This window comes from Triticum dicoccoides, chromosome 7A (genome assembly GCF_002162155.2).
Source record: "Triticum dicoccoides isolate Atlit2015 ecotype Zavitan chromosome 7A, WEW_v2.0, whole genome shotgun sequence".
NCBI lineage: Eukaryota > Viridiplantae > Streptophyta > Magnoliopsida > Poales > Poaceae > Triticum > Triticum dicoccoides.
The window spans coordinates 269,101,806-269,109,896 of NC_041392.1; positions in this window are offsets into that span (position 1 = coordinate 269,101,806).

Below are 8,091 nucleotides of genomic sequence, written 5' to 3' on the forward strand. Positions count from 1 at the left end.
CTCCCGATCAACATGACCCCCGTTTTGACCGTAGGAGGTCCATTTCGTCCGTTTTGCGGTACGCCACACCCCTCCCGATCAACAGGACGCCCGTTTCGACCGTAGGAGGTCTGTTTCCTCCGTTTTGCGGTACGCCACACCCCTCCCGATCAACAGGACCCCCGTTTCGACCGTAGGAGGTTCGTTTCCTCCGTTCTGCAGTACGCCAGGCCTCGTTTCCATCGCCTGTTCCGTCCAAGCCCTCCTGATGAACACGACTACGCATTCCGTTCCAACCCAGCCGGTTGGCTCCCATGCGTTCAGTTGCCTCCTGATGAACATGACGCATTCTGTTGCCTCCCCATGAACACGACGAGGACGCTGTTTCTCCGTTCTGACCCAGCCATGTACACGAGCCCTGGCCATACGTATGCGCGAGTAGGCGTTCGAGACCCCGCCTGTATGTACACATACGTGGCCGTATTTTCTTTCTTGCACCCTGGCCGCTGTACGTACGTGTACATGCTACGTGCGCGCCTCTACTGCAACACGTGCGCGCCTCTACATCGACCAGTATGTACGTACACGTTCGCGACCAGAATGACAATGCTACGTACACTTCGACCAGGTGGGTCCCGACTGTCAGGCACTTCCTTGCTTGTGAAGATGTAGCTGGTGGGTCCCAGCAGTCAGGGGGCGAATCGTTTTGTTTTTTTTTGCTCGAACTCACTTCCTTGCGTGCGAAGGTGTAGCTGGTGTGTCCCAGCAGTCAGGGAGGAAACGTTTTTTTCGTGAAATACGGTGGCCCGTCCGGTGGGTCTCGGCTGTCAGGTGGAGGAATAATTATTTTGCACATAATAAGGAGGCACTTCCTTGCTGCGGCCGTGGACCCAGCTATCAGCCTCTCCACGTACAGTCCACGTCGGATGGAAGTCGTTGCTTGACCATGTTGACCACGCCGCACCGAGAGCACCAGGGCGGTGGATGACGGCGAGGCCTAGGAAGGGGACGACGCGGAGCCGGGGAAGATGCGCAGTGGATGCCCACACGTAGAGGAGTACGAGGGTTCACTGGTTCGCTGCGGTGTGAGGCTGCCATCGCCGCAAAATAACAGGGGGTGTGGGTGAGTAGAGGGATGGCCTGGCCAGCGCTGGGAGTAGTAGGGGGCGGTGAGGCCTCAGCCGCATCGCAGCTGGCCACGGGAGGCAGGAGCACGAGGCACGACCGGCGCTGGTTTGGGCGGCTGGAGCAAGAAGACCAGAGGTTGAAGAAGCACTACGGCCATTGGATGGACATCGTACGGTCACTGGAGCTAGAATCGTGCATATTGACTAAGTTGACAAAGCCCTCCGTCCCCGTTAACTTAGAAGGCCCACAAGTCAGCCTGCCACTATACTGGGACCCAGCTAACAGGGGGAGTATTCATTTTTTTGTGCTTAATAAGGAGGCACTTCCTTGCGTGCGAAGTTATAGCTGGTGGCTCTGAGCTATCAGCGGCGGTAACATTTTTTCGCGAAATACAAAGGCCCTTTCGGTGGGTCCCTGATGTCAGGTGGAGGAATCGTTATTTTGCGCGTAATAAGGAGGCATTTCCTTGTGTGCAGCCATGGACCCAGCGGTCAGCCTCTCCACGTACAGTCCACTTCAGATGCATGTCGGTCGTTGACCATGTTGACCAGGCCGCGCCGAGAGCACCAGGGCGGTGGACGACAGCAAGGCCTAGGAAGGGAACGACACGGAGGCAGGGAAGACTCGGCAGTTGTTTCCCACGCGGAGGGGAGTACGACTGTATGAGGGTTTACTGGTTCGTCTGCCGGTGCCGGAGAATAGCAGCAAGTGTGGGTGAGTAGAGGGATGGCAGTCCCGCCGGCGCTTGTTTGAGCGGCTGGAGCAGGAAGAGCAGAGATTGAAGAAGCACGACGGTCGTTTGATGGACATCGTACGGTCACTGGATCTAGAATCGTTCATATTGACTAAGTTGACAAAGCCCTCCGTCCCCGTCAACTTAGTAGGCCCACAAGTCAGCCTCCCACCATGGTGGGTCCCAGCTAGCTGGGGGAGTATTCATTTTTCTGTGCATAATAAGGAGGCAATTCCAGTGGGTCCGAGCTGACAGCGGGGGGAACGTTTTTTTGCGAAATACGGTGGTCCGTCCGGTGGGTCCCAGCAGTCAGGAGCAAATATTTTTTTGCGTAATACAGTGGCCCGTCCGGTGGGTCCCTGCTGTCAGGTAGAGGAAAAATTATTTTGCATGTAATAAGGAGGCATTTCCTTGCGGCTATCGTGGACCCAGCTGTAAGCCTCTCCACGTACAGTACTCTTCCGATGGAAGTCGGTCGTTGACGACATTGACCACGCCGCGCCGAGAGCACCACGGCGGTGGACGACGGCGAGGCCTAGGAAGGCGACGACGCGGAGCCGGGGAAGACGCGACAGTGGATTTCGTTGGTTTTCCCCGAAGAGGAAGGGATGATGCAGCAGAGTAGCATAAGTATTTCCCTTAGTTTTTGAGAACCAAGGTATCAATCCAGTAGGAGGCCACGCTCAAGTCCCTCGTACCTACACAAAGCGATAGCTACTCGCAACCAACGCGATTAGGGGTTGTCAATCCCTTCACGGTCACTTACGAGAGTGAGATCTAATAGATATAATATTTTTGGTATTTTTGGTATAAAGATGCAAAGTAAAAAGTAAATGCAAAGTAAAAAGCAAAGCAAGATTAAAGTGATGGAGATTGATATGATGAGAATAGACTCGGGGGCCATAGGTTTCACTAGTGGCTTCTCTCAAGAGCATAAGTATTCTACAGTGGGTGAACAAATTACTGTTGAGCAATTGACAGAATTGAGCATAATTATGAGAATATCTAGGCATGATCATGTATATAGGCATCACATCCGTGACAAGTAGATCGAAACAATTCTGCATCTACTACTATTACTCCACTCATCGACCGCTATCCAGCATGCATCTAGAGTATTAAGTTAAAAACAGAGTAACGCCTTAAGCAAGATGACATGATGTAGAGAGATAAATTCATGCAATATGAAATAAACCCCATCTTGTTATCCTCGATGGCATCGATGCAATACGTGCCTTGCTGCCCCTTCTGTCACTGGGTAAGGACACCGCAAGATCGAACCCAAAGCTAAGCACTTCTCGCATGGCAAGAACTACCAATCTAGTTGGCCAAACCAAACGGATAATTCGAAGAGACTTGCAAAGATAACCAATCATACATAAAAGAATTCGGAAAAGATTCAAACATTATTCATAGATAGACTTGATCATAAACCCACAATTCATCGGTCTCAACAAACACACCGCAAAAAGAAGATTACATCGAATAGATCTCCACAAGAGAGGGGGAGAACTTTGTATTGAGATTCAAAGAGAGAGAATAATCCATCTAGCTACTAACTATGGACCCGAAGGTTTGAGATAAACTACTCACACTTCATCGGAGAGGCTATGATGATGTAGAAGCCCTCCGTGATAACGACCCTCTTCCGACGGAGCTCCGGAATAGGCCCCAAGATGGGATCTCATGGATACAGAAAGTTGCGGCGGTGGAATTATGTTTTTGGCTCCTGTTCTGATCGTTTGGGGGTACGTGTGTATATATAGGAGGAAGAAGTACGCTGAAGGAGCAACGAGGGGCTCATGAGGCAGGGGGCGCGCCCCCCACCCTCGTGACCGCCTCTTTTGTTCCTTGGAGCAGGGTCCAAGTCTCCTGGATCATGTTCGGTGAGAAAATCACGTTCCCGAAGATTTTATTCTGGTTGGATTCCGTTTGATATTACGTTTCTTCGAAACACTGAAATAGGCAAAAAACACCAATTCTGGGCTGGGCCTCCGGTTAATAGGTGAGTCCAAAAAATAATATAAAAGTGGAAAATAAAGCCCAATATAGTCCAAAACAGTAGATAATATAGCATGGAGCAATCAAAAATTATAGATACATTGGAGACGTATCAGGCATCCCCAAGCTTAATTCCTGCTCGTCCTCGAGTAGGTAAATGATAAAAAGAGAATTTTTGATGCGGAGTGCTACTTGGCATAATTTCAATGCAAATCTTCTTAATTGTGGTATGAATATTCAGATTAGAAAGATTCAAGAAAAAAGTTTATATTGATATAAAAAATAATAATACTTCTAGCATACTAACAAAGCAATTATGTCTTCTCAAAATAACATGGCCAAAGAAAGTTATCCCTACAAAATCATATAGTCTGGCTATGCTCCATCTTCACCACACAAAGTATTTAATCATCCACAACCCCGATGACAAGCCAAGCAATTGTTTCATACTCTAACTTTTTCAAAACTTTTTCAATCTTCACGCAATACATGAGCGTGAGCCATGGATATAGCACTATAGGTGGAATAGAATGGTGGTTGTGGAGAAGACAAAAAGGAGGGGAAGATAGTCTCACATCAACTAGGCGTATCAACGGGCTATGAAGATGCCCATCAATAGATATCAATGTGAGTAAGTAGGGATTGCCATGCAACGGATGCACTAGAGCTATAAATGTATGAAAGCTCAACAAAAGAAACTAGTGGGTGTGCATCCAACTTGCTTGCTCACGAAGACCTAGGGCAATTTTGAGGAAGACCATCATTGGAATATACAAGCCAAGTTCTATAATGTAAAATTCCCACTAGTATATGAAGGTGACAACATATGAGACTCTCTATATGAAGAACATGGTGCTACTTTGAAGCACAATATATGAGACTCGCTATATCATGGTGCTACTTTGAAGCACAAGTGTGGAAAAAAAAGGATAGTAGCATTGCCCCTTTTTATTTATTTTCTTTTTTTGAGCCTTCTTTTTTTTTCTTTGGCCTTTCTCTTTTTTATTGGGACAATGCTCTATTGAATGATGATCATCACACTTTTATTTATTTACAACTCAATGATTACAACTCGATTCTAAAAGAAAGTATGACTCTATATGGATGCCTCCGGCGGTGTACCGGGATATGCAATGAATCAAGAGTGACAAGTATGAAGAAATTATGAACGGTGGCTTTGCCACAAATACTATGTCAACTACCATGATCATGCTAAGCAATATGACAATGATGAATGTGTCATGATGAACTAGATGGTGGAAAGTTGCATGGCAATATATCTCGGAATGGCTATGGAAATGCCATAATAGGTAGGTATGGTGGCTGTTTTGAGGAAGGTATATGGTAGGTGCATGATACCGGCGAAAGGTGCGCGGTATTAGAGAGGCTAGCAAAGGTGGAAGGGTGAGAGTGCGTATAATCCATGGACTCAACATTAGTCATAAAGAACTCATATACTTATTGCAAAAATCTAGAAGTTATCAAAGCAAAGTATTACGCGCATGCTCCTAGGGGGATAGATTGGTAGGAAAAGACCATCGCTCGTCCCTGACCGCCACTCATAAGGAAGACAATCAATAAATAAATCATGCTCCGACTTCGTCACATAACGGTTCACCATACGTGCATGCTACCGGAATCACAAACTTTAACACAAGTATTCTTTAAATTCACAACTACTCAACTAGCATGACTTTAATATTATCACCTCCATATCTCAAAACAATTATCATGCTTCAACCTTTTCTTAGTATTCAACACACTCACAAGAAAGTTTCACAAATCTTGAATACCAAGCATATTATTATTAATCAAATTATCATGCTATTAAGAGACTCTCCAAATAATTTAAGTGAAGCATGAGAGATCAATAGTTTCTTTAAAACAAATCCACCACCGTGCTCTAAAAGATCTAAGTGAAGCACATAGAGCAAAATTATAACGCTCAAAAGATATAAGTGAAGCACATAGAGCAAAATTATCTAGCTCAAAAGATATAAGTGAAGCACATAGAGCAAAACTACTACGCTCAAAAGATATAAGTGAAGCACATAGAGCAAAATTATATAGCTCAAAAGATATAAGTGAAGCACATAGAGCAAAACTACTACGCTCAAAAGATATAAGTGAATCACATAGAGTATTCTATCAAATTTTAATTCATGTATGGCTCTCTCAAAAGGTGTGTACGGCAAGGATGATTGTGGTATACTAAGACACAAATAAACAAATAATACAAGACGCTCCTAGCAAAACACATATCATGTTGGTGAATAAAAATATAGCTCCAAGTAAATTACCGATGGAAGTGGACGAAAGAGGGGATGCCTTCTGGGGCAACCCCAAGCTTTGACTTCTTGGTGTCCTTGGATTATATTGGGGGTGCCATGGGCATCCCCAAGATTAGGCTCTTGCCACTGCTTGTTCCATGATCCATCAAAAGAATTCACCCAAAACTTGAAAACTTCACAACACAAAACTCAGAATAGAAAACTCGTGAGCTCCGTTAGCAAAAGGAAACAAAAGACCACTTCAAGGTACTGTAATGAACTCATTCTTTATTTATATTGGTGTTAAACCTACTGTATTCCAACTTCTCTATGGATTATAAACTATTTTACTAGCCATAGATTCATCAAAATAAGCAAACAATACACGGAAAACAGAATCTGTCAAAAACAGAACAGTCTGTAGTAATCTGTAGCTAGTGCAAGATCTGGAACCCCAAAAATTCTAAAACAAATTTCTGGACGTGAGTAATTTATCTATTAATCATCTTCAAAAATAATTAACTAAATAGCAATCTTCAAATAAAAATGACAGCAGTTCTCGTGAGCGCTAAAGTTTCTGTTTTTACCGCAAGTTCAACAAGACTTTCCCCAAGTCTTCCCAACGGTTCTACTTGGCACAAACACTAATTAGACACAAAAAAACAACCAAAACAGAGGCTAAATAATTTATTTATTACTAAGCAAAAAGCAAGGAATAAAAATAAAATTGGGTTGCCTCCCAACAAGCGCTATCGTTTAACGCCCCTAGCTAGGCATAAAAGCAAGGATAGATCTAGGTATTGCCATCTTTGGTAGGCAATCCATAAGTGGCTCTCATGCTAGTTTCATATGGTAATTTTATTTTCTTTCTAGGAAAGTGTTCCATGCCCTTTTTTAATGGAAATTGAAATCTAGTATTCCCTTCCTTCATATCAATAATCGCACCAACCGTTCTAAGGAAAGGTCTACCAAGAATAATAGGGCAAGAAGGATTGCAATCTATATCAAGAACAATGAAATCTACGGGCACATAATTCCTATTTGCAAAAATAAGAACATCATTAATCCTTCCCATAGGTTTCTTAATAGTGGAATCCGCAAGATGCAAGTTTAGATAGCAATCATCAAAATTACGGAAATCTAGCAAATCACACAAAGTCTTGGGAATAGTAGAGACACTAGCACCCAAATCACACAAAGCATAAAACTCATGATCTTCAATTTTAATTTTAATAGTTGGTTCCCACTCATCATAGAGTTTTCTAGGTATGGAAACTTTCAACTCAAGTTTTTCTTCATAAGATTGCATCAAGGCATCAACAATATGTTCGGTGAAGGCTTTATTTTGACTATAAGCATGTGGAGAATTTAGCACGGATTGCAACAAGGAAATACAATCAATTAAAGAGCAACTTTCATAATTAAATTCCTTGAAATCCAATATAGTGGGTTTAGCAACATCTAGATTTTTATTTCTTTCAATCCCACTTTCATCAATTTCATCATTAAGATCTAAATACTCCGAATTTCTAGAATGCCTTCTAGGTAAAGGAAGATCATATTCAGTTTCATCAAGATTCATATTGCAAAACAAAGATTTAATAGGGGACACATCAATAACTTTTAGATCTTCATCTTGATTTTCGTAGGAATCCGGTTTAGCAGCCATCTTATTAACTAAGGTGGCTTGCATATCCGAAATTTCAGCAGTCATCTTTTCTAGACGAGCAATTTGGGATCTTATACCATCAAATTCTTTAGACATATCATCTAGCTCTTTATTCATATAACTCATAAAGCTTTTTTATTCCTTAAGCTCGTTTGTAAAGAAATTATTATGCTCAAATTGCAAAACCATAAACTTCCTGATGTTAGTTTTGATCTCCTCTAACCTTTTAAGGTGAAGATCACCAAATCTAGGTTGAGCCATCACGACAAACAAGCAATCTAACACACGAGCAAACAAAAAGGCAAGCGGGT